At 45.1% G+C, this 23,289-nt stretch overlaps 1 long non-coding RNA gene across 1 annotated transcript in view; it reads right to left on the reverse strand.

Moving 5' to 3' along the window:
- LOC135256077 (uncharacterized) overlaps nucleotides 1-19,512 on the reverse strand; it is a 49,551-nt gene extending 30,039 nt beyond the window's left edge. Inside the window, exon 1 of the long non-coding RNA XR_010330363.1 lies at nucleotides 19,181-19,512. This is a non-coding gene — a long non-coding RNA (uncharacterized LOC135256077). The remainder of the gene's footprint in view (nucleotides 1-19,180) is intronic.
- Nucleotides 19,513-23,289: the final 3,777 nt, after the last annotated feature.

Raw genomic sequence — 23,289 nt, forward strand, 5'->3', positions numbered from 1 at the left:
GATGCGCGGAGACACCGCCGCTATCGTCCTGCCGGGCTCAGAATAAACCGCGCTAAATCGGGGGAGGTGTGCTCACGTACCACAGAACAAGACCCCAAAACTGCTCCCCACACAACCCTGTCCAAACGCGCAAAACCACACCCCAGAAATGTTACACGCTAAATAAATAAATACTATTTTATTTATTTTAAAATATCAAATAAATAGTATTTGATTTGTGATCACAAATCAAATCAAATAAATAATATTTCATATTGTGAGAAAAAAGTCATTAAAAAAAAAAGACTTATTTCTCACAAATCAAATCTTGCCATTGGACAAAGCACTCTGCAGTAGACTCGTTTTGTTGTGTTCAATTCAGACTAATATTTATTTCATTTATTTATTTTTCAATCCTGCTGGACATGCTGTGATTCTGCTACAGAACCTGAGAGGGGTCCGATGTGAATTCGGGTCCAGGTGGCCCCCGTTAAGGCGAGAATCCACATCCTGAAGCGGACGCCCCCCGTCTGACAGGCCGTGATCGATGGGTCTGACTTGTGTGTGACTTCCACACAAACTGATAAAAAAGAGTATAACACGTTTAATCACTCTCCCATCACAGGGTACAAATTGTGCGTCATGTCGTGCAATTTTACGCCAATCGTCGGAACGATAAAGGGTTCGGTGCGGTTTGATGTCTGAGCGTCTGAATGAGTTCTGTCCTTCCATTCCAAAAGAGCTCGTATCTCTATAAGGCCGTGTAGAGGTTCCACTCTACGCATGAGTAGGGCTGAACTGTCGGGTTTTACAGGGCTGAAGTGAAGGCCTTACAGACCTGGTGTGCAGTTCTTACAGGGGCCGGCCTGTAGTTCTTAAAGAGCTAAACTGTAGTTCTTACGGTGGGGGGGGGGGGGCTGACGGTGGGCTGAGCGCTCAGTCTGATTAGCAGCTCCACAGACTCGCTTGTTTACAGTAGATTCGGAGAAGGGAATCAGGGGGTTAAGGTTGCAGGGGTCCCGCGTACGGTGGTGGGAGGAGGTGTGGGGGGGTTGGAGTGGGTAGGGAGGGTGGGGGGGGGGGGCGTTTGGCAGCTCGTCTGCCCTCCCCTCTCTGGAGCCCTCTGACAGGTAGGAGGCTTTGCCCGCGCGGTTTGCATGAGAGCCGACAAGCGGAGCTGAAGGCGCGGGATTAGCACGGGATTACGCTGTCAGGGCTGCCCCTGACGGACAAACTGCAGGGGAATAGATCGCCGAGCGTCTGAGGCGCGGGCTCGCTTTGGGGGGAAAGGCGCTCCTTTCCCATCAACCCCCTCTCTCTCGCTCGCTCTCTCTTTCTCGCTCTCTCTCAAAAAAAAAATAAGATGAAATGGCTGCTGGAAAAAAAAAATATTTATAAATTAGCAGGCATTACCTGGCCAGGTCTGTTAAGCCTCTCTAGTGGGTGATGGGGTGTCTTTTTTCCCCCCGCAATCGCCTTGCAATCTCTTCAAAGCCCTGGCACAAAGGCTGGCCAGCAGTTCCTTACAGTAGAGGGGGGAAAAAATTGAGAACGAAATGTATTTTATGGCCTGAAAGATTTCTAGCTCGTCGTGGACCCGAGCCAGGTTTTCGTTTCAGACAGCGAGCCGAGGATGTGTCAGCTCGCGAAATTGATTTTTATCGTTAATGCTCTAGTTTAAGATCGATATACAGGATGCCAAAAAAAAAAAGCATGGATTTCTTGCATAGTAAACGCATTTGCAAATGACAGATCTTCCATGCGGAACACATCGCAAACAAAAAGACAAACTTTGTGTTAGAAAACGTTGTTTTCTTTCTCGCGTCATTTCCTGTACAAACATTTTCTGGTACATCTCCCAACTTCACTTCAATACTGAACAATGCGAGCGGCAGCGCTGGAAACACAGTGTGCTGGTGGCTCCAGCAACAGCAGAACTCATCGGCCATTTTGTGGATATACTATTATTAGAAAGGCTTTTCCGACTAACAAGTACTGTCAAGGGTGCTTACTTCCGCCCCCTCTAGACTCGTTAACATTGCAGCCGAGTTCAGTTCTTGTGTTTGCGCACCATAATGACCGAAGTTGAGAATCAGAACTTCCTGATTCCTCGGTGATGGGATAGCCGAGGTGAAGGGGGGGGGGGGAGGGGTACCGAGAAATCACCGCCGGTGTTCTTGGCGTGGCTTCTCAGGACCACGGCCTCTCGCAGAAATGCTTCCGTATGTCGCCACGGCAACGTGAACACGCCTAGCGAAATGAGTTTAGTAATTAGTGCAGGAGGGGAGTGTTGCCGGACAGGCTGTTGTGTGGTGCACTACATTAATGAGCTCACACCCACCCCCCACACCCCCCCACCCCCCCCCCGCTCCCCCGCTTGCGCTTCATCTGTAATGCATGCGTGGAAATTAAACACATGAATATTCATAAGTGCAGACAGGCGGTGTTATGAGTCAGTGCTGTGCTCTGAATTACAACTCACAGGTGGGGTTCACATAATGAACACATCTACATCTGCATGCAAGCTTAGCCTGGCTCTGTACATGTACCTCCCACATTATTATTATTATTATGATTATTATTACTATTATTATTATTATTATTACTATTATTGTTATTATTATTATTATTATTATTTAACGTGAAATAATAGCAATAACAGTATAGCGGCAGCAAGAACATCAACAAAAAATAATAAAATAAAATAATAATGATAATAATAAATATTATTATTATTATTATTATTATTATTATTAACAGGGTTTTGTTATACTCTTTCCCGTGGCCACGTGGGCAGAGCCTCCCTTAGCTCCGCCCACCTCGGCCCAGTCAGGCCGCCCTCTTGCAGGGGTGCATCCCGCCCGGACTGGAGCCAGCGGGGGTCAAAGGTCGCGCGGGGCCGGCGGGGGCTGACGGGTGACAGATGGCGGAATGCGGGAAGGCACGCAGCTTGGAGCCGCGGGGACTGAGGGGAGGGGGCGTGGCCCTGAGGTGGAAAGGGGCGGGGCTTCCGCAGGGGGAGGAGTGGTGCAGGAGGCATTGCCTGGTGGGGTAAGGTAAGGGCAGGGTTGGGTCGGAGCAGTCACAGGGCTTCTCAGTAGGGCTTCAGGTAACTGACCAGTTTAGAGCCGACAGAATTGTGGGAACGTGGGGGAGGACATTCAGAATGCTGAACGTCTGTGTTTCCATGGCAAAAGAACCATGCAGACCTCCCTCTTAAATTTTATAATATCCCCTTATCCCCTTAGAAATCATTTATAACGTTACAAAAATACAAAAGTACAAGATTGCCAAGAAGGCACAAAATGGCCATTTATAACGGTAATAAAAAGTAAATACTGCTTAACAGATAGTGCTAGAAGTGTAAAGATAAGCTATCACAAAAAGGAAAGAAAGAAAGAATGGATGTCTTCTCTTCATAAGCTCTCTTAATAGTGAATTCTATATGGGCTGAATAGTGGTTAGCATCGCTGGTCATGAAGCAGTCAGTTTAAGCTCTGGTGGAGCTCGCCTATCTGACACAGGAAGGGGAAACCACAACACTAAAGAAAGGTCATCAATATAACACCAAATTTTATGCAGCAAGGACAAAAGGCTATTTTTATTTCTATTTAATTTAAAGTCATTCAGTTTCAGTGCAGTGCTGTGACTCTGGGTATTGCTGGCTCTGGATGTTTTATGCAAGCATCTGAAAATGTTTCCTTTTTAAAAAAAAACAACAAAACCCCACTAAAACTGACTACAGCTGCCTGCCGTTTACCCAAATTGAGTTACACTCAGCCATAGATGCCATGCAGACACTCAACTTGAAGGCATCTTGACGTGAGCGTGAACCACGCTCGCTAAAGCTAGGGAGAGCCTGGCTTTCCAGGAACAGGGTCGCCGCGAACGCCACAGACGGCACGCGACCGGGACGAGTAACAGGACCTCTGCCCGGGGAGGGCGGAGCCAAGGGCGTGGGCCAAAGACGGCGTCCTTTAAAAAGGACTGAATGTTCCTGATAAGTTGAGCAGACAAAGGTCAGAAGGGCAGGACTGACCACAAGGCCACACACACACACACACACACACACACACACAGATGGCGGCTCACACACACAGACAGCAGAACGCACACACAGATCGTGGGTCACGCACACAGAGATAGCGGCTCGCACACAGAGATGGCGGTCTAAGTGCCATCTCATTGGCTCGCTGGACCCAGGAGGAACTCTCAAACTCCGAACGCTGAAGACCACAGACCAACAGACCAAACCACACCATTCATATAAACCATATTTTAATGTTGTTCTTCATGATGAAAAAAATACACTTTCAATAATGCATCATAATGGCCATACCATTGTTACAGGGTGTTCCACTGTTCCAAAGTAGCCATTATGACACTTTCAATGATGCATCACAATGGCCCTTCATGGTGGAACACCCTGGTACAATGGTATGGCCCTACAAAGTGGAACACCCCTTCTCAATGGTATGGCTCCTCACAGGCCTTTTCGCTCCCCGATGACAACAATGTTTGCAGATTATATGATATTATTATCATTTCTCTCAAATGACAGTAATGTAAACACGAGCAAGATAATACTGTATCTCCTTAAATAAACCTCTCTGCGTGATTATACATCAGCGGGGGTGGTGTAGACCCCCCCAGGACCACAGCCCCCCCACCCCCACCCCACGCTCCCTTACTCCAAGCTCTGTCCAGACTCAGATCAAAAGCTCACATCTCCCACGGTGGCTACCGTCCACACTCGGGCTCTCCCTCCCACAGGTTCTGTTGGTTCTAGGCCGGTTTTTTTCTGCGAAAACTGCACGCGGCAAGGAACCATTTCTAGATAAGGCGACCGTTCCCCGTCGCAAAGGAATCGCACTTGGGATGAGGCCCACCGCATGATCGAGTAACAGCACGTGTGTTGGCGCACTCCCAGCGGAACCACGCGACCGACTACAGGGGTGGGCAGGAGGGTTGTTCGCATCCGCTCGTGTATGAGCAACAACGGCTCGCAAATCAGCTTCATCTCATTAAGAAGCGGGGCAGAAATGCCGCGGGACATGAAGCTAATTTTATCAAGGCAGCAGCAAGAGGGACAAGAGATCAGTGCTGTCGAACCTGTCGCTACATCCTTTTTTAGCTGCGACCGCAGCTCTATAGCTCTGTCTTGTCGGTTGGTCGGTTGGTCCACAAAAGTGTCCCACCCCGTAGCGGCCACAGTCTTCATCCCAGGAGGTTGAAATTTGGCATGGAGATTGGTCATGACCGAAGGTACAGCTGAGTAACTTTCAGGCGGCTTGACCAAGATGGGGCGTGGCGATGGCTGTGGCCTATCACAAAAAGGCGCATAACTCCCAGATGGATTCACAGATTTGCACAAGATTTTGTGGAAAGGTTGGTCATGAGCCAAAGAAGAGGTCATGTGTTTGTGTGAGGGTGTGTGTGTGGATGCATGCATGCGCCTGTGCGGTCGCTAACTATTGCGGATTCGCGCTTGTTTAATATAAAATGTGAAGGTTCTTACGAGGGACACGTCTGCTAGAACCCCACCCTGTTGAGCAATCACGGGAAGAGCTTATGACTAAAAGTGCGCATTGTTCTTTGCAAGGCATCTTCATCCGCAAAGCTCCCTGACTGATGTCACTCAAATCGAGCGGAGGAACTTTTCCGGCGAGCGTGATCACGCTGCAGGAGCCCGTCTCCGTGATTACTCAAACATAACATTTCATTAAAAAGCGTTTAAAAAACCAACATAAGCACACATTTTCCATTTCTTTAAATGTCAGCCGTGGATCGCTGCCATGAGGTAAGAGCGTAATTATATCCGACTGTAAATAAAAGCTCTGATTGGCTGCGCCCTCTGTAATTAACTGGTATAACAGCTGTGATATTTAAAGCTACAGTATTTGTGTCACGCGATTGACAGCAACTAGTTTTTCCAACAATAATACAAAATAAATGTAAAATCATTTAATATATGAAATACAAAAAAAAAACATGTAACTTAACATTATATACAAGTGAACGTCATGCAATAGGATCCTTTGTTATTTGGCAACATGCTGATAAGGGAGTTTACAGCTGTGTGAATATGTGCAGTTTGTCAAGTATCAAGAATCAGTGGGCAGTGAGATATGATGATACTTCACACTTAGGGGTTAATATTCATCCTGAACAATATCCAGTCTCAAAACATATACCTGGCTCTGGTCCCACATAATTAGTCATAAAATAATTGCATATTCGACTTCAACTTTCAGGTTTATTTTCTGGTTTCCATTAAAGGCTAAATTCAATGTGAGAGGAATTTTGAATTATTGTTATTTTTTTATCAGTGTCATGCACGCAGTCAGGTTCGTGTGCTGTGGAATGTCTCGCGCTCGCCAAGCGAACCTCAGCGCACGCGATCGCGATTAAGGCTTCGTTAGCGTTAGCGTGCGAGGGGACCAGCCCCGTCCCCCGTCCCGTCCCCCCCCCCATCTGCAGTTTCGCTCAAAAAGCCGTTCCCGCTCTGCAGCGAGAAGCCCGGCGTCGTCAGCGCCTCCGTGACACCGAATCTCCGCAGGAGCCGGGGCCGGCGGGCGGGGCCGGGCGGGGAGGAAAGACGAAACCGCGGCGCGGGAGTGAGCTCATCCCCTCCGATTCGCACGGAGGCCGTGAAACGCCCTCGCCCCCCCGCTCCGGCTCGGGCCGGGGTCACACGCGCTCCAGCTCTCATAACGTTGATTTAACACAGATTACCGTCCTCATTTGTTATTTTTTTAAAAAATATATAAACGATGTGATCTGAGAGGGCTTGCTGAGTGGGTCATCCGGTTAAGGTACAGTTTTCGGTGTTTGGAAACGGCGGAGAGTCTGGCATCGACCCCTAAAAATGGCGGTGTCGACTGCAGCAGGCAGCCCCGCTGTGCAACAGGCGATCGGCCAGAGAGGAAGGGCTGCAACTGGGGGGGGGGGCATTGCCCGGGCCTCACTGTGTAACACCGCCCCCTGTGGTCCATCTGGTAATTGCAGCCTACCAGATCCAGTGGAGCATGAAAGCATAAACTCCTCCAGCAAGGAGATGTAGTTCACTGTGCACCTCCAAAGAAGCACAACCCAAATAATAACCTTTGAGTAATAACAGCTTAAAGATGCTCAGGTATAGTTTAAGACTATTCTGTATAAACATATTAAAACGTTTTAATAAGCAACACAAAGGCGCAATATGAAGCGTTTCCTGCTACAGATCGTCTGCCCAGAAGGTAGGGTAGGTTGCTAGAGTTCAGTGAGGGAAGGGGGTGGGGGGGTGGGGGGGGGGCGGGGGACGTGAGTGATACTGTTCTCTCTGTCTGTGAGGCTCAGCCCCCCGCCCCTGCCCATCCCCAGCCCTCTGATTGGTGGAAGGGTTCCTAGGCGCCCGGAGTCCGAGCGGGGGCCGGCGTTACCCGCCACTCACCCCGTGGCGTGCGACCGACCCACTACTCCCAAACTGACCCAGGCGTGAACCCCCAAACAATAACAAGCTCACATTTTGGGCCGCCCTCCCCTCCCCTCCCTCTCCCCCCTGCCCACCGCAAACAGGACGGAGGGAAAGACTTTGGAAACGTCATCATCTATCCGCGGATTACAGAGGATTAGGCCCCGCGGTGTTTCCGTTTCCCCCCCCCCGACCACACCCCCCACCCCCTCCACCCCTCGGCCAGTATTACAGCTGTTATTGGAACGGATGATGAAGATAATATTTGTTTTTATTGTTGGCCTTTATTGCATTCATTAATCCCCCCCCCCCCCCCCCAGGGCCCCCGGGCGCTTCAATAACCGAGACCGCGGCGGATTCCCTGCCCCCGCCGCCGAGTCAGAAACACTCCGGGCTGATGCTGCCATCTACAGACACGCGCGGCCCCAAAAAACCGGGCGGGACCGCGAGTCCCAAACCGTAAGACAGGCTCGCGAAGAAGTTCCTTTTATGAGCTATAAACCGAATTAGAGCGACGGTTAATAAGCAGGGCTTGTGATCGCTAGGTAGCAGGTTCAGTATCCGCGTGCGTTACTGCCGCTGTACCCTTCATGATCCGAACCGCGTTATTAAAACATCCAGCTGTATATAAAGGGATTGCATGTGTAAAGAACGTGAGCTGCGGCTCTTCGGATAAGAGAGATCTGCAACTGAATCGTGAAGAATAAAGTCGACTCAATGTTACGTTTCATGACAGTCAAGGATTTACATGTGTTCACATCATTCCAGCATTAGACGCTCATTCAGTTTCTTTTTTTTTTTTCTTCCTGCTAATGGTACATTGATTTTCAAGCACACCTCTATTGCACATTGATTAACAGCAGGAGTAAGACGCCATAACATACGTAAGGTGCAACTGCAGAAAAAGTGTAAGCTGTACGTTGATCTAAATTATATGACTGGGCGGGTAATGATGCATTTATATTTCACCACTTAACTTACAGCCGTTTACAGAAGGGCGTGTGTGTGGGGAAAAGCCAGGCATTCCAGTTGCTGGCTATCAATCACCTCACAGACTCGTGAGCCAACCGTCTGCAATCAACTCACCCTTTAAGATAAATAAATAAAAAAAAGGCTCCTCTGCCCTGCCTTTGAGGGACAAGTCTTGCTAGAACCCCAGCTTTTCCCACAACCCCTTGCTTCGCACCCAGTCCCCCAGACGAGAGTTCATGTTACCCCTAAGGGCACAGACAGCAGCTGCGAAACTCCACAGACCGAGGGCCCCACACTGCGACCCCTCCAGCTACTGAACCCATCCCCTGCTATTTTCCTATGGAACCTCCAGTACTGCATAGGCTCGGGGTTTCCTTTCATTAAATAGCTAAATAGCATTTCCATATTTAACGCAGGTGAACGAGAAGGTCCTTAATTCGAATTCCAGCCTGAGCCTTTACGTGGGGAGTTTGCATGTTCTCCCCGTGCCTGTGTGGGTTTTCCTCCGGTTTCCTCCCGCAGTCCAAAGACATGCAGGTTAGGTTAATTGGAGAGTCTAAATTGCCCCTTGGTGTGCAAGATTACAAACCAGTATAGCAAAGACACACGTCACGAATAACCACCAAGCTAAACTGCCAGCGTGAACATTCTCCTAAACTGGAAAAAGGACAAAATAGTGCTTATCTCATTTTGCTTAAAGCCCAAGGGAGACCTTCAGTGGACCTCAAGGGGTCCAGAACCACAGTTTTGGAACCCCTGGAATATAAAGTAATCTGATTTCCCCCTAATGCAGGCTTGTTCCACTTCCTGCTTCCTTTTGACCAGAGCTTGGAGGCTTGCCTCAGGACTTATGCAGATCCAACTGAAGTGGCTGGGAGGGGGATTGTGGCTGCTTGCAAGTCTGGCGAATGATTGGTCCACAGAGACGTGTGACCTTGTGTTGATGGGCTCCCATTGGTTGGAGCGGCAGTTGAGGTTTGTGACTGTTTGTGTCTTGGGTGTGAGGCTTAGTGGTTGGTCTTGCCTCATTTGAGGATTAAATCCAATTCCTCGCTCCCCACAAAACCATCACACTCACTGTGTGTGTGTGTGCGCGTGTGTACAGTCACATATTTTACCAAACACGCCCTTTTACACCACAAACATTAAAACATACACATGCATATATTCAATAAAATCTAATCAACTCTCTCTTAGAAAGACAGACGCACAGACAAAAACACACACACGTACATACTCAAATACTCATGTATGCACTCAAAATCTCTCTCACACACACATACTCTAACAAACGTACACAAATTTATATACATGGGCATGCAGGCTTCAGACAGTGTGTTTGCGTGTGTGCGTGTGTGTGTGTGTGTGCGTGTGTGTCTGTGTGTGTGTGTGTCTGTGTGTGAGAGAGAGAGACTGTGTGTGTGTGTGTGTGTGTGTGAGAGAGAGAGAGAGAGAGAGAGAGAGAGAGACAGCGTGTGTGTATGTGTGAGAGAGAGAGATAGACAGCAAGACAGAGAGAGAGAGACACTGTGTGTGTGTGTGTGTGTATGTGTGTGTCAGTACGTCTGTCTGTCACCCCACAGGCAGGGTGATAAACCACCACTTTTATCCGCAAGACATGCATATCCGCTGAAACCTAAGAACTTAACGTGCGCGTCTTTCTTTCCAAATGCGGGATTTGAATATGGAGATTTAAATTAATCTGAAGGTAAAATCAGCCTCATCTTTTACAGACCCTGGGAGTTTTTTCAGCTGGCCTCGAGTCTGTCACGAAAAGAGACAAGCCAAGGGAGCAGGAACGGGCCAAATGAGCAGGCTGGGGGAACAGAATCTTCACCTCTTTAAATCTCTCTCTCTCTCTGTCTGTCTGTCTGTATGTCTGCCTCCCTCTCTCTCTCCTCTTGCCTCGCAGTGAGCAGGCATCTCCTGAGACACACAGCGCACTCGTGCTTTGGATTCGAGTTCCCTCTCGGATGTCAACTCTCCTGAATGTCAATCTGTTCTTCAACGCCTCATTTGTAGGGTTGCCAGACTCGGGGTCATTTTCCGCCATCCCCCCCAAAAAAGGGGGATTTGTAATTCATGGGAAGGGGATAGAGTCTCAGGGTAAAAAATGTATAGTTGTCAATCAGTGAAAGATTTGGGATGTTACGAGGAAGTGTGAGGGGGAAAGAAGTCTCGAAAATGTGCATGGGAGTCAGTTAAGGATGTGGGGGGATTTCGAGGAATAAACTTTGAGAGGTCTGGCAACACTTCCTCCATGGCGGTGCTCCATGTTTCCTAACGCTTAGCCTGGCAAACTTGCCCCGGCTGTGCGCTCGCGCGCTAAGCGTCTCATAACACCGCAAAGATTATTACAGTTTTTCACGTTGTCCGGAAGATTACCTGCCAAAATCGGGAGCGCTAAAAGAGTCTAATGTGCGATTCGCGACAGGCCAGGATTTAGCGGCCCCCGTTATCCACTACCGGCTGGATATAAACATCTCGACCCGATGACGGACTCTGGATCGCCCGCTCGTGCGGCTGTCGTAGCGCGCGAGTTACGCGGCGAGCGGCCCGCGAGCTCACAGAGTCACAGGAACGTTGAGGAGCCGCTCGCTTCTCCACTCGGCCACTCGTGTACAGCCCACCTACAGAGCCTAAAATGGATTCCAGGCCTGGATGCAAAAATAGAGTTTTAATTAAATAGCTGTACTGTATCGACGTGCCTGGGTATTGGAGGGTGGGGGGGGGGGTGGTGACAATCAAGTTAAATTAAGTTTACACATGCAGACAGACTCTCACTGGCTGGCTTCCGGCTTATCTGCTAAGAAAGTGACCCCGGAAGGGTGGGCGGAGTCAAGAGCTGAGTGCCCTCTCACAGGGGCAAATGCAGAGGACAAATCACCCCACAGGGTTCAATAAAAGTACATCTTATTTGATTGTCCTTGCACACGGCAAGAAGTCTTTTCGAAGAGTACCACAAAATAAGTCCTGTAGGCCTTAGGCTGGTTTGCTGCCCACTTTGTGCTGGTTATTCCCATTCCGATAAGACTGCCATGGTGTTTGATAAATGGTTAGGGCGGACAGCCCGTCACAGAAAAAGCAGCGCACAGGTAAGAAATCTAAAGCGCGGACGCGTTCACACCTTCCGTGACGTGCAGGCTTTAATGTGGCGGACAGGTAGAATCCTCCGGCTTTGCCGAGCCCGGTCTCGCCGTCGACAAATCGCCTTTCCCAAAACCTAAACAAACGCTCCCGGGAGACGGAATTCTGCCGTTCCGCGGAGATCCCGGAGAGTTTCGGGGGTCCTGCTGAGCTCCCGCGCCGAGCGGCCGAGGAGGCTGCGGTTATTTACGGGCGTGGTACCCGAGCGCCGGTGAGTCAGGTCAGCGATTAGCGATGATTTATGATTCGTCGAAAGAACACCTTTGAAAAACAGCTCGGAAAAGTTTTCCTCCCACATCAAACTCCCAGCCAGTTTAGTCTTCACACAGTACAGTTTAACTTTGTCACAAGGATGTAAGTATGACCCTAAACATTCAAAATGCCTTGAAAATAATAAATGCAAAACCAGCAGATTGCAGACAATTAACAAGATGTGTTTTCAACACCTGTTTGATGTTGTCAAAACTCTGATAATGTGTAAAAATACATCAGATAATGCAACATGCAATTATTATATATTACAAACATTGCTATGACTTATACGTTGTACCATCACACACACACGCGCACAGACGAAATTCATCCAAGTGTTACTTTTGTTCAATGAAAAAAAGCCTTTTCCATTAATATCGACCTCACCAAACTGCACTTCTGAAAAGGAAGGCTAGATCTTCAGTTTATGTTAACGGACATGTTAAGCATCTTGTCTATGGTCCACGGAGAGCCAAGGAGGAGCATTCACTGAAGTCAGTGTCTTCAGATTTGTCTGTTTTTCAGAACTTCAAATTACACTGAACCTAAATGCACAAAAAAAAAATGCCTGCAAGGTAAGACAGATCAACATAGCCAAGCTCTCTGACGAGGAGCCATATTGAGAGAGTGTGAATAATCTCTTTATTTGGTTATAGATTGGTATATGAGAAATCTACAGCTCAAAGGCCTTAGCTCTTCAAAATCCAGTCACTGTGCTGTTTGTGTTGGATGAGCCTCATCTCCCAGGAGTCAGTGTGCATCTCCGGATGGGGGGGTAGCCTGGGGGTGGGGGTGGATCATAACAGACAACTCCACTCATTACAGAACTTTCTGGAAAGCTAGAGATTCAATTAGACATTCAAGCCTTAACCACTTTGAGCCACACACACACACAACGAGTTTCAAACACAGAAAAGGGCGTCCATCAATCACTATATTCATAAGCTCCACCAATCACTGCACATGGTTCTCATGAGCTCCACCAATCACCAATCACTGAACTTGGTCCTCATGAGCTCCACCAATCACCAATCACTGCGCATGGTCCTCATAAGTTTCACCAATCGCCATAAACGGTCTTCATGAGCTCCACCAATCACAATAGATGGTCTTCCTGAGCTCTTACAGTTAATAATCATGGTTGTCTTGCCTACTACCTTGCCTTTAAGGAGGAGAGAGAGGCATGCATGCATTAATAGCCTGTCGATACCAGTGTGCCACTACAGATTTTCACAAACAACCCAAGATACAAAATTTTATACAATATAATTTTAAACGGATAAAAGATTTTGCTCCGCTGAATCCAGCAATGATGAGACGTAAACTTTTATCCAAGAAGAAAAGGCTTTTGAGATCATGCACTGCTTTGAAAACAAAGCCAACGATAAAGTCATGTTAATAAAGTCAATAAAGTCATGACACAGGTTTGAATCTCACACTACCACTGCAAACGTGAGCTTGAGTAATTAGGTGAATTGAGCTAAACCTATAGATGAACCAGAATTTTTACTAATTAGCCAAAATTACATGCTTTAACGACTCTGGTAACGACATTAAGCAACACAATGCCTATTGGGTCAGCCCTCACTTTTAAGCCAGCACTTTAATTTTCTCATAATTGAGGGAGTGTTGGAGGAACGAAAGCTATTACCCCCCGCTGAGATTTGGCTTACTCAGTTCTGGGACAACCCTGATGATGATGAAGATGGTGGCTCTGGTGAATGTGAAAAATGAGTATTAGTGTGTAGGCAGAGTGATTAGAAAGTGAATTGGGACCGGGCATATCTCTTCCCACAGACGTAGCTCAACCACATACAAGTTCCTCCTCAATGTTTAAGTCACAGCGCCTACTAGTGGCACCTCCAAATAAACCTTCGAAACATGTCCTGAACATACATCTACTGTATCTCCATAAAGGTGCCATTCCTCAGCCCAAAAATTCTCCAATAAAAACAAAGAAACTGGGACTGGCTGTGTGCATGCCACATATTTCACAATGATTAACTGAAATAAATTAAGATGATTCTGAGAAAATCTTATATAGATGTACAGGAATATGTGGTCATTTACTGTGACAGATGAGTATGTGGATGGTCTTGGAAGCTGAATGCCATGCCTTTAAAGAGTACTTTTTTCCCCCCCAACAGAAGGATATAGCCAAATGTTTGTCTTTTTGGAGATAATGTGGAATATCCTTGTCCACATTTATCTTTTTTTTCCTGGCAATGGAAACCAGCAAGTTATCACTTTCGGCTACGACTGCAGGGATTTGGAGTCCACTTCTAAGAGCACTGGTTTATCCAGCATAACTGGTCTGCCAACCCAACTTTCTGTGCTTTCTGGGTGGCTGTACTTAGACAGGGAAAAATTCCCCTTCTGGTGTGCGAACTCAACCCCACCTTAAAACCGATTCCCTAAGATTCCGGTCTTGGCTTACAGATATTATCTGTGATTCAAACCCCCCGTTCAAACTGATTCTCTGAGATTCAAATCCTGGCTCAAATCAGTTTTTCTGCCATTCAAATCCCAGCTCAAAAGCAATTCTCTAAGATTCAAACTCTGGCTCGTGGCACTTAAATACGATTCAACCCCCTGCTTAAAGCCCTTTCTCCGGGATTCTCCGGGAAGTCTCGCTCGAAGCGGCTTCTCGGAGACTGAGTCCCCTGGCCTGAAGCGGTTTTTTTCGAGATTCAAAACTCGGCTCGGAAAGTGGTCGTCTCTCGATTCGAACCCACATATGGCGGCGGTTCTCTGAGATTTGAACCCTGGCCCAGGGCCCTTCGGCGATTCGGACCCCCCCCCCGGCTCAAAGCAGTTGTGCTAGACTGAAAAAGGGGTCCGGCAGGACGCAAAAACTGAGATCTCAGTGACAAAGACACCCCGGCGGTATTAAAGGCTTTCCGCCAGATTATTCACAGCCACAACTGAGTCGCCATCCTCTGGTGTGAAGTGTTGGGTTTCTACGGAGGGGGATTAGAGGATCTTGGCAGCGGATCTTTGGTCTGGGATTTGTGTTTATTTGCACTGAAAACGCACAAATCGCAGATTTACTCTCGGTGTCGCCAGGAGAGCATCGGAACAATAAACAGAGTTGACAGCAGTTTGTTTATCTTGATGCATGCAGTAAATCGTAAAAGGGAAGAGCTTGTGTCCTCATGTAAGTAGTATGCTTGAAGAATCGCTGCATGTCAGCGAGCTGCTTAATAGAAGTCAAAGAGCAGAGGTTTATTTGAAATTGATCTATCCGTCAGCCTGCAACGCCACAACACAAATTTGTAAACAAACAAGCAATACGGCTTTTTAACGGTCTTTCTATTTCTATGTATTTCGAACATAAACCTGCCAGAATGTTTATATAACAATTACTCCGACTGAGCAAAAGAAAGCCAGGCAATTTCACGTCTGCGTTTCAGTCATTTTGAGAAGTTAATCATACAGTCAGCACAGTAATAAACAAACAAATATGATTTTGCAAGATAATAGATGAAGTTATAAACACTAACGCTTTAACTGTGGGAAGATTCATGCAGTTGTTGAGACCAGCATATCCCTGTACCGAAATAAGATAATTCAAAACAGAAAAAAAACAGATTTAACCATTAATAAGACTCCCTTAGTATTATTTATAATAAATGCTGTTAAAATGCTAAAATATTTTAGAACATATTTCCAATGTTTGCTGATATTTTTCAGGTTATGTTGCAATTCAATTATATTCCAGGATGTAGTACATTTGGGTGTGTTTTTGACTGAAAAATTCTGAAAGTGCAAAAACAGTACTTTCTTTCCTTCTCTTGTCAGGTCTTACTGAATAGTAGTCAAGACCAAGTTTCATTCAAAGAGTTTATTCTTTACTGACCACATGCTTCCTGGGTCAATTTTGAACACGACTAGCTCGGGTGAGGGTGTAACTGCATTGAAATAAATTAATGACAGAAAAAAGCTACAACAATTTAAATATTGCTCAAAAATCAAAGGACACAAACAATACTGAGACTATGACTGTTTCTCGTGGTGATTTTTTTTTCTGAAATTGCTATTATTTCACACATAACTGCCTCTCTCCCCCTTTTGTGCTCCTTAATTATTCTATGGTTTTCAAGTTTACATATGAGGCCTGCCATTTTGTAGTAGTCTGCACTGAGAAGGTGCTTTCTCTCTAAATTTTACACCTGTGGCAACACTTCAAACAAAACCCCAAAAAATAACACCCAACAGTAATACAGGCTAAATCGTATCATTGTTCAAACTTCCAGCCATGTTTATATAAAAAAAAAAAAAAGAAAAAAGGAAGAAAATGAACAAGTGTACTCGCTTAAACCTTTTGATCTACCGAGTTTTCACATAAGTCCGCAATCCAATTCCATATAAAGAATAATGACACATCTGGTACGAGACAAAAAAAAAAAAAAAACGAAGCGCAAACGTTCAGGAGGAATCGCAAAGCAAACACGGAACTGTTTTGCTTCAGATTTGCAGGCCTTCTTGCGTATTGGTATCAGTGTGCTTTACAAGCATAACACTCTCTCCTCGCCTTTGTCCTGCATGTACCGGCCTAAAAGACAGCGAGAAACAGAGCGAGCAGGAGGGGAACAGAACCGCTCTGATTAAAAGCAAGTGGAGATAAAGTAGGACTCCAGTATTAATGAACAGAGCCGCGGAACTCTTGTATAAATCCAGCCATTAAGACTTTAATGCTCCGGCAGCATAAGAGTGTTCAAGTGGAGATTTACAGATTATTGATGTCTTGCTTGTTTGACACAGGTTGGCGCACTGAGCCCTGTTATCTGTTAGTCAACCGCTTCGCGAGAGGAACAAGAGAACAAATGAAACGGGTTGATTTTAATCGCGGCGCTTTGATAACAGAGGGCAGCGCAACTGGGTCACTGTTGATGTTGAAATCAGGAGAAAGTTAGTTTCCCCGCTTTGGGTCGTATGATTCGCTGACTGCAAGGTGCCGGACAGCGGTCAGGACATGGTACAGTTCGCTCCATTCATTACATTAAATATATTGTTGTTTCAAGTTCTTGTTATTGTGTGTTAATAACAGAAAAGTGGGTCTCTCATATGCTGTGTTTCACATGAGCAATGAGAAGGTGGGTGAATTGCTTATGAGCAGTGATAGGGTGGTCAGATTGCTTATGAGCAGTAATCGGGAGAGTAGATTTCTTACACGCATTCATAGGACGTAACACATTCTTATGATCAGTAACAGGCTTTGGGGACTGTTTATGATCAATAGCATTGTGTGTAGAATGCTTATGAGCATTCACAGAATGAATGGAATGCTTATGAACAGTCATAAAGTACATACACAAAGCAGGAACATGGGGATAGCTGTTCCCTACGCTCATCTTCGCTGGTCGAACTGTGACACTTCCTACTGGAACGGAATTGGAATTACACGTCAGTTGTCTCCATATCAATTTTCATATAGTAATAGTAGTATTGTAGAAAGTGTGTAATACACATTTTTTTCAGACAATTTCAATATTTACCACTGCTCATACAATTATAATGGACATTGTTACAGTTCATTACAGTCCACATAATAAAATAAAATAAAAACATTTAAAGCATAATTTCACAAGCTCTATTTTATTTTTTATTTCTCAGGAATTTTACCCTGTGGACACTGGTAATAAGTTAAATTGTGCCAATATGTTTTGTGACATAAGGACAGCATTTTTTCCGTTTTAAAAATCTGTAAAAACCGACCCACAAAAACTGTGTCACAGTCAAGAGGGTCGTAAAGTGTTTTATTTATTTTTTTTTATAGTTTGGAGATGCCAAGAGCCCACACATACAGAACATGGTCTGTGTCCGGCCATGGTGCCTTCTCACCGATATCGGCTTACCGCGCGGGTAAATGGCATCAGCCGGAAAGATGCTGAGAATATTAAATCTCATAGAAGGCGCATTATGAATGCCGGCAGATCCAATGGCAAACGTTACGGTTAAACGGCGACTGGCCGTAACCCGGCGGCTTCTCCTCTCATCTCTCGGGAAAGGGTCGGCGGCGCGAGGGACAGCTGTGTTTTTACTGCCTATAAAACCGAACGCGCGCTTCCTCCGCTGAAACTGCATCTGCTGTTCCCATCTCGGCTGTGTGTGTGTGTGTGCGTGTGTATGTATGTTTGCGTGTGCATATCATGTATATGCATTGCACGAGTCTAATCACTCAGTACATATGTGTGCACCGAGTTTCAGTTTAGGCCCGGACTCCGAGTTTATCCCTGCCCTCACAGCACAATATTGTCTGAAAATGAGTGGCGTGCAAACCGTTACCAAAAGAAAAAAAGTTTACGAAAGCATGGCCTAGGTACATTTTTTCTGAACTAATCTCCAGACAGTGTACTTAAATAGCACCTCCTCTTTACTTTCCAGAAGTAAACTTTGATGACAGTTTAAAATACTTAATGTCTACCAATTAAGGATACACAGTTTACAAGTCGTTCATAAATGATTTACTTAAAGTATAGTTCCTGGAAATACTTTAAATATACTTAAAATTGACCAATTTTGTTTTATAACATGCTTAAAATATATTTAAAATATACCTGATGTACTTAAGTAGACTTATAAAATAAACTTTTATGGAAGACTTTTTTTCATGAGCAGGGGAAAATTCAGGAAGAGACAAGACTGAAGGTGGTCCTACTATAACTTCATTGATTTATTCACTGCATGAATGAATGAGGTTCAGAAGTCACGTGACATTAGCCTCATACCTAGAACCTATCTATACATGGCCATCAAAGGTGTAAGATATTAGGTCATTCATTCATCACATTTGTTTACTGTTAATGAAGAGGTGTCTAAATTTGCCAGATGTACTGTTATTAGTCCCTTCTAAGTTCAGAGGAAATGTATTTGAAATATATTTATGTATTATATATTATACATTATTTAGAAATATGAAGCTGACTGAACTCATGTTATCTCTAATAACAGTTTATTCGTGCAGTAATCACTCATTTTAATTACCTCTGCATCTCTCTCCACTTAAATTTCTGACAGTTTAATAAAAACCGAGCATCGTTCTTCATTTCTTTTGCCATTCATCTAATTTAATTATGGTAAGGTCAACTATAATGTTAAGTGTTCACAGGATGTGGGACCGTCATCTCCTTCGTAGGCCCACGAGGCTGGTTTCCCTAAATATTCCTGTCGACATTACTGTAGTAGGCCATGCCACCCTGCAGCTAGAGGTATTCTCTGTACAAACTCCCGCAGCGATATGAATCAGCCCGTGTCTATAAATATTTATGTTATATATGCAGAGCTTAATGCATTTTAAGTTTAACTTTGTGCGGCCATTTTATGTGCGCTAATAAGAAACGTACAGTGGACTGGCAAAGTAGCCTAAGTACTTACCATTGTGTTCTGAAGGCCTACTCCGGGATAGAAGAAAACATATTTGTGTAAAAACTAATAAAAAACGATTAATTTGTTTTTTAGTAACGGATATTGGCTATGTTAAATCTACCGCGAATTCAGAATTCCGTTGAAGGACTACGTCATTTTCTTCAGCGTTCATTCGTACCGTCTGTCTTTTGTCTTCACATTACGGTCACCTGAGTTCTTTACACGTGAAGGACATTGCAGGCTAAGAGGGGTAAAACATCCGATTGTGGTTGTTTTATTTTACTTCTGTAGGAAAACAAACATCTGCCAAACAGTAAATTGGTTACTATAGATACAGGAATCTAAAGGAAACGCGGGCAGAACCATTTAGCAATTTAAAGGGGGGGGGGGGGGGGGGGTGTATTTGGGTGAACCCAGAAGGTCAATACAAAATGGAGAGGAGGGGAGGGGGGAACTTGGGGATATATCAGTTTGATATGATAATATTCAATGTGGAATTCAGTGCTTCAGTTTATGACATAGCCTATTTGATGCTCCTTTCTGTGTAATCTCCTGGGGAGAGGCCTGGGTTATACAAGCCAGGAGCAGAGGCCTACTGGAGAGCTTGTTGCTCATTGTGTGAGTGCTGGCTGGACCTGCAACCCGCCCACTTGTACAACAAAGTCTGGGTTCCTGCACATAGCCCATGGTATCTTGTTATGTTTTTGTGTGTGTTTGTTTGTTCTGATGTTGTTTTGTCCATTTACACATTAGTGCCAAACAGGTTCTCTCCATCTCCATTTGTTTAAATGGCTTGGTTTACGGTGTTCCAGTGTGGCACCTGAATAGGTCTCATCCTGTTCTAACCCTCTAGTGTTAACCCTCATCAGTGCTTTTGACAGAAAAGCCCCCTTTATTCTCCACACACATCTCAGTGCTCCATGCCTACTCTCCCATTGTCAGTGTGGCGTGGACGCCTTGATCGTGTTATACACAGTAATCACGTTTGAGTAATCTGCTCCACGAATGTTTGAAAGAGCAAATGCAATATTAATGCTAGCGTTAATCAAAACAAGGTGTTCTCTGTCGCGGAGGAAGCAATGAGCCGTTTCTAATCATTCGCTGCGAGCTTCTTTTTCACTCCTGGCTGGTTGATTAATAGTTCTGAAATATTTCACCAGAGCACTAAATAAATGTGTGGAAGAATGTGGGGTTGTGATATGTTATACTGCAACGTCAAGCAGAAGTAATGTGTGTTTGTCTCCTTTTCTGTACTGGAAGAAGATTTTTTTTTAAAAAACCTCAGTTGACATTGCTTGTTATGTGTTCATACAATTCCACTGACGACAGAACTGTATCAGTCAGGAAAAATATGGGATTGCAGTTTCCTGCAACTTTGTCACCAAATTGAGACTTCTATCATTAAATGTTCATGCGAATGGGTGTCAGTGCCACCTATAAAATATGTGTTTCTACAGCTGGAAAAGTTGCTTTTTAGAAAGAAGAGTAAAAACATATTTCAGATGCAGGAGATACAGTGTTGTGGGACTGCTTTTATTTACATTTTGGGGATACAAATGCAATTACCACCGGAGTCCAGCCATTGTTCTTTCTTGTGTGGACAAGTAGCACTACTCGAAGCATGCATTAGCCATCCAGAATATCTTTTAATCCACTTTAAGTGTGTTTGGAATCTCCATGTGGCGGGCCATTCACGGCGCCCTTGGCAAACGCAGCCTGTCACATTTATTGACTGCGACAAGCCCTTCTCTCTGCGTCTTATTTAAAAGCTTACCGAGAGTGGAGCCTCCGCGCCGAGTTATTCCACGGATATTTGTGACGCAAAAACCTCTGATCCCGGGTCAGAAAAGCGCCAACTGTTCGCCGTCGCGTGCGCTTGTCTCGGCTCGCGAGCGCAGCACGGTGGTGAGGGAAACGGACTCGTTACCCTAAAGTCACGGGTTAGATTGCCAGGTGTAAACCCTTCAGCGAGGTAGGGCAGCATTGGCTCGGTATGAATAAAGAGGTATAAATGCATTGCATGGGAATATGTACGTTGCCTTGGGATAAAGGGCGTCTGAGTAGCGTTAGCCTCACCTGCCGTTGCATCTATAATCCTAAAGACAGCAACTGATTTTGTGGGCCCCGTCTCCTAAGTTTCTCTTGGCACAGAGACCATTGCGAAACACCCTTGAAAAGAGCATCGTAAATATTCCCGGCGCACGAATGTGAGCTGCCCAGATGAAGCATGGCCTTCTCCATAGATCACTTAAGCAAAGCAACAAAAAAAAAAAAAAAAAAAAATCAATCGGAATGTTAGCAACAAAGATAATTGATCTCTTTCGCTGAAATTAAACGGTGCAATTCAGAGAGATTTTTGGGAAAATCCTTTTCACATCTGACAAAAAAGTTATGTCACAGGTCCAGGCTGAAACTGAAGTACATTGAAGGGACCTTATGTGCAATCCGTGCAAATAAAACATGGCAAGACAGCCCCATGTTAAATGCAATTGCTAATTTCAAATGCAATTGTTTATATTAAAAAAGTTTCTTATTGCTTTAAATGTTTATTTTTTTAAATTAATTTCTATACCAGGTGTAAATTCTTCATAAAAGAACATGCTGATTAGAGACTGAATCAAGCTTCTGTGCTTGTCAGTCTGTCACAGCATTTTAAATGAAAATAAAACATCCTCCTACACTACACTGTGTTTGAGTAGGCAAAAAAAAACAAAAACCCCACTTGCATTTACTTGCGAGTCTAAATTAAGATTGGATGTTACGTGTTGAATCCAGGCCCTGTTGCCAGTTTACAGTACGAGTGCAAACTGCAGTAAGCCAGAGTCATGAATTGAATTTGAATTTAAGTCAGACTCAATATCCTCACGCTAGACCAGAAATGTCCACTTAGTGACCTCAGCCCACGAGTTACCTCTCTCGGGTGAGAGACCCTGTCAAAGCACCGGGAACAAATGTAAGCTCTTTCTCAATATGGCAGCAACCTGAGCGAGAAGTCAGCGTATTAAACTGCAATAGCGCCCACTGGTGGTTAATCCTCATATCTTCTCTCAGGATTGGCTAACCCTGGTCACAGGGAGCAATGGTAGACCTGTTTTTATTGTTACTCAGCAATTAAGGGATCAACTAAAGTACTTAATAACGCAGCTGAACTGGTTTCTTGTGTCTAAACTGGCAGCTAATTTTGTGAAGAGAATACACCACAGATCCTGTCTCCAGGGCCAGAGTTGGGGATCTACGTTCTGCACGATTTAGAGCAGTGACGTAACAGAATTGGGTGCATTTGAGAAAGGCATATTAAAGCAGGGTTTAGACACTCACTGTGCCCACACATTGGTTCCAAACTTTACATAAATAGCCATGTAAGAAAATGGAACCACTTAGTTCCAGTTCGGTAGCATTGCACAAATATTTCATGGTCTGGCCTAACTGGTTCTGAACAGGAAAGGAATGTTTATGGGAAATTCCCATAGTGTGGAGTGCATTTGGTTACAGTGTACTGCTTGGAGAACAACGGCTGTCCATTCATACTTATTAATGTGTGTGGTGCTTTGGCGATGCAGTTATTGGTCATGCAGAAGGAGGTACACTTCAATTTGAACTGTAGAACTGTCACAAACACCTGTTGCGTTCCAGTTTGTCAAACTGTCTGTCTCTCAAACACCACAGCAAAAAAAAAACAAAAAAAAAAAACATGTTTTGACTTCCACAGATCATAATTACGCACAACAGTCTGGGTTCCTAACCCTCTCCTGGCAACCAAAGTATTTTCTTAAAATCTATGCCAGGAGTTCCCACCCTTGGTCCGGGAATGACTGATGGTTTTTCTGTTTTCGATCGGAAACAGGTTGTTAAAATCTGCCTCCGATTTGCGTCAAAGAAACCAGGTGAGACCGGTTCTCTTTGTAATTGCGTGCCTTAATTAATCACTTAAATGCTGAGCTGTTTGTGGAAACCAGCAGACACTCTTGTCGACGGCTACTGATGGTCACTTTCACGGCTGCTCAAATACTATCATTTACCGTTTCTGTGACTTTTTCTGCTTTGTCATTTCCAGGCTCTAGGCCCTTAAGACATCACTGTTGCAGTGTCTGGTCTCCCAGCGCTGGCCCACCCTTTTG

Source organism: Anguilla rostrata, chromosome 5 (assembly GCF_018555375.3).
Source record: "Anguilla rostrata isolate EN2019 chromosome 5, ASM1855537v3, whole genome shotgun sequence".
NCBI lineage: Eukaryota > Metazoa > Chordata > Actinopteri > Anguilliformes > Anguillidae > Anguilla > Anguilla rostrata.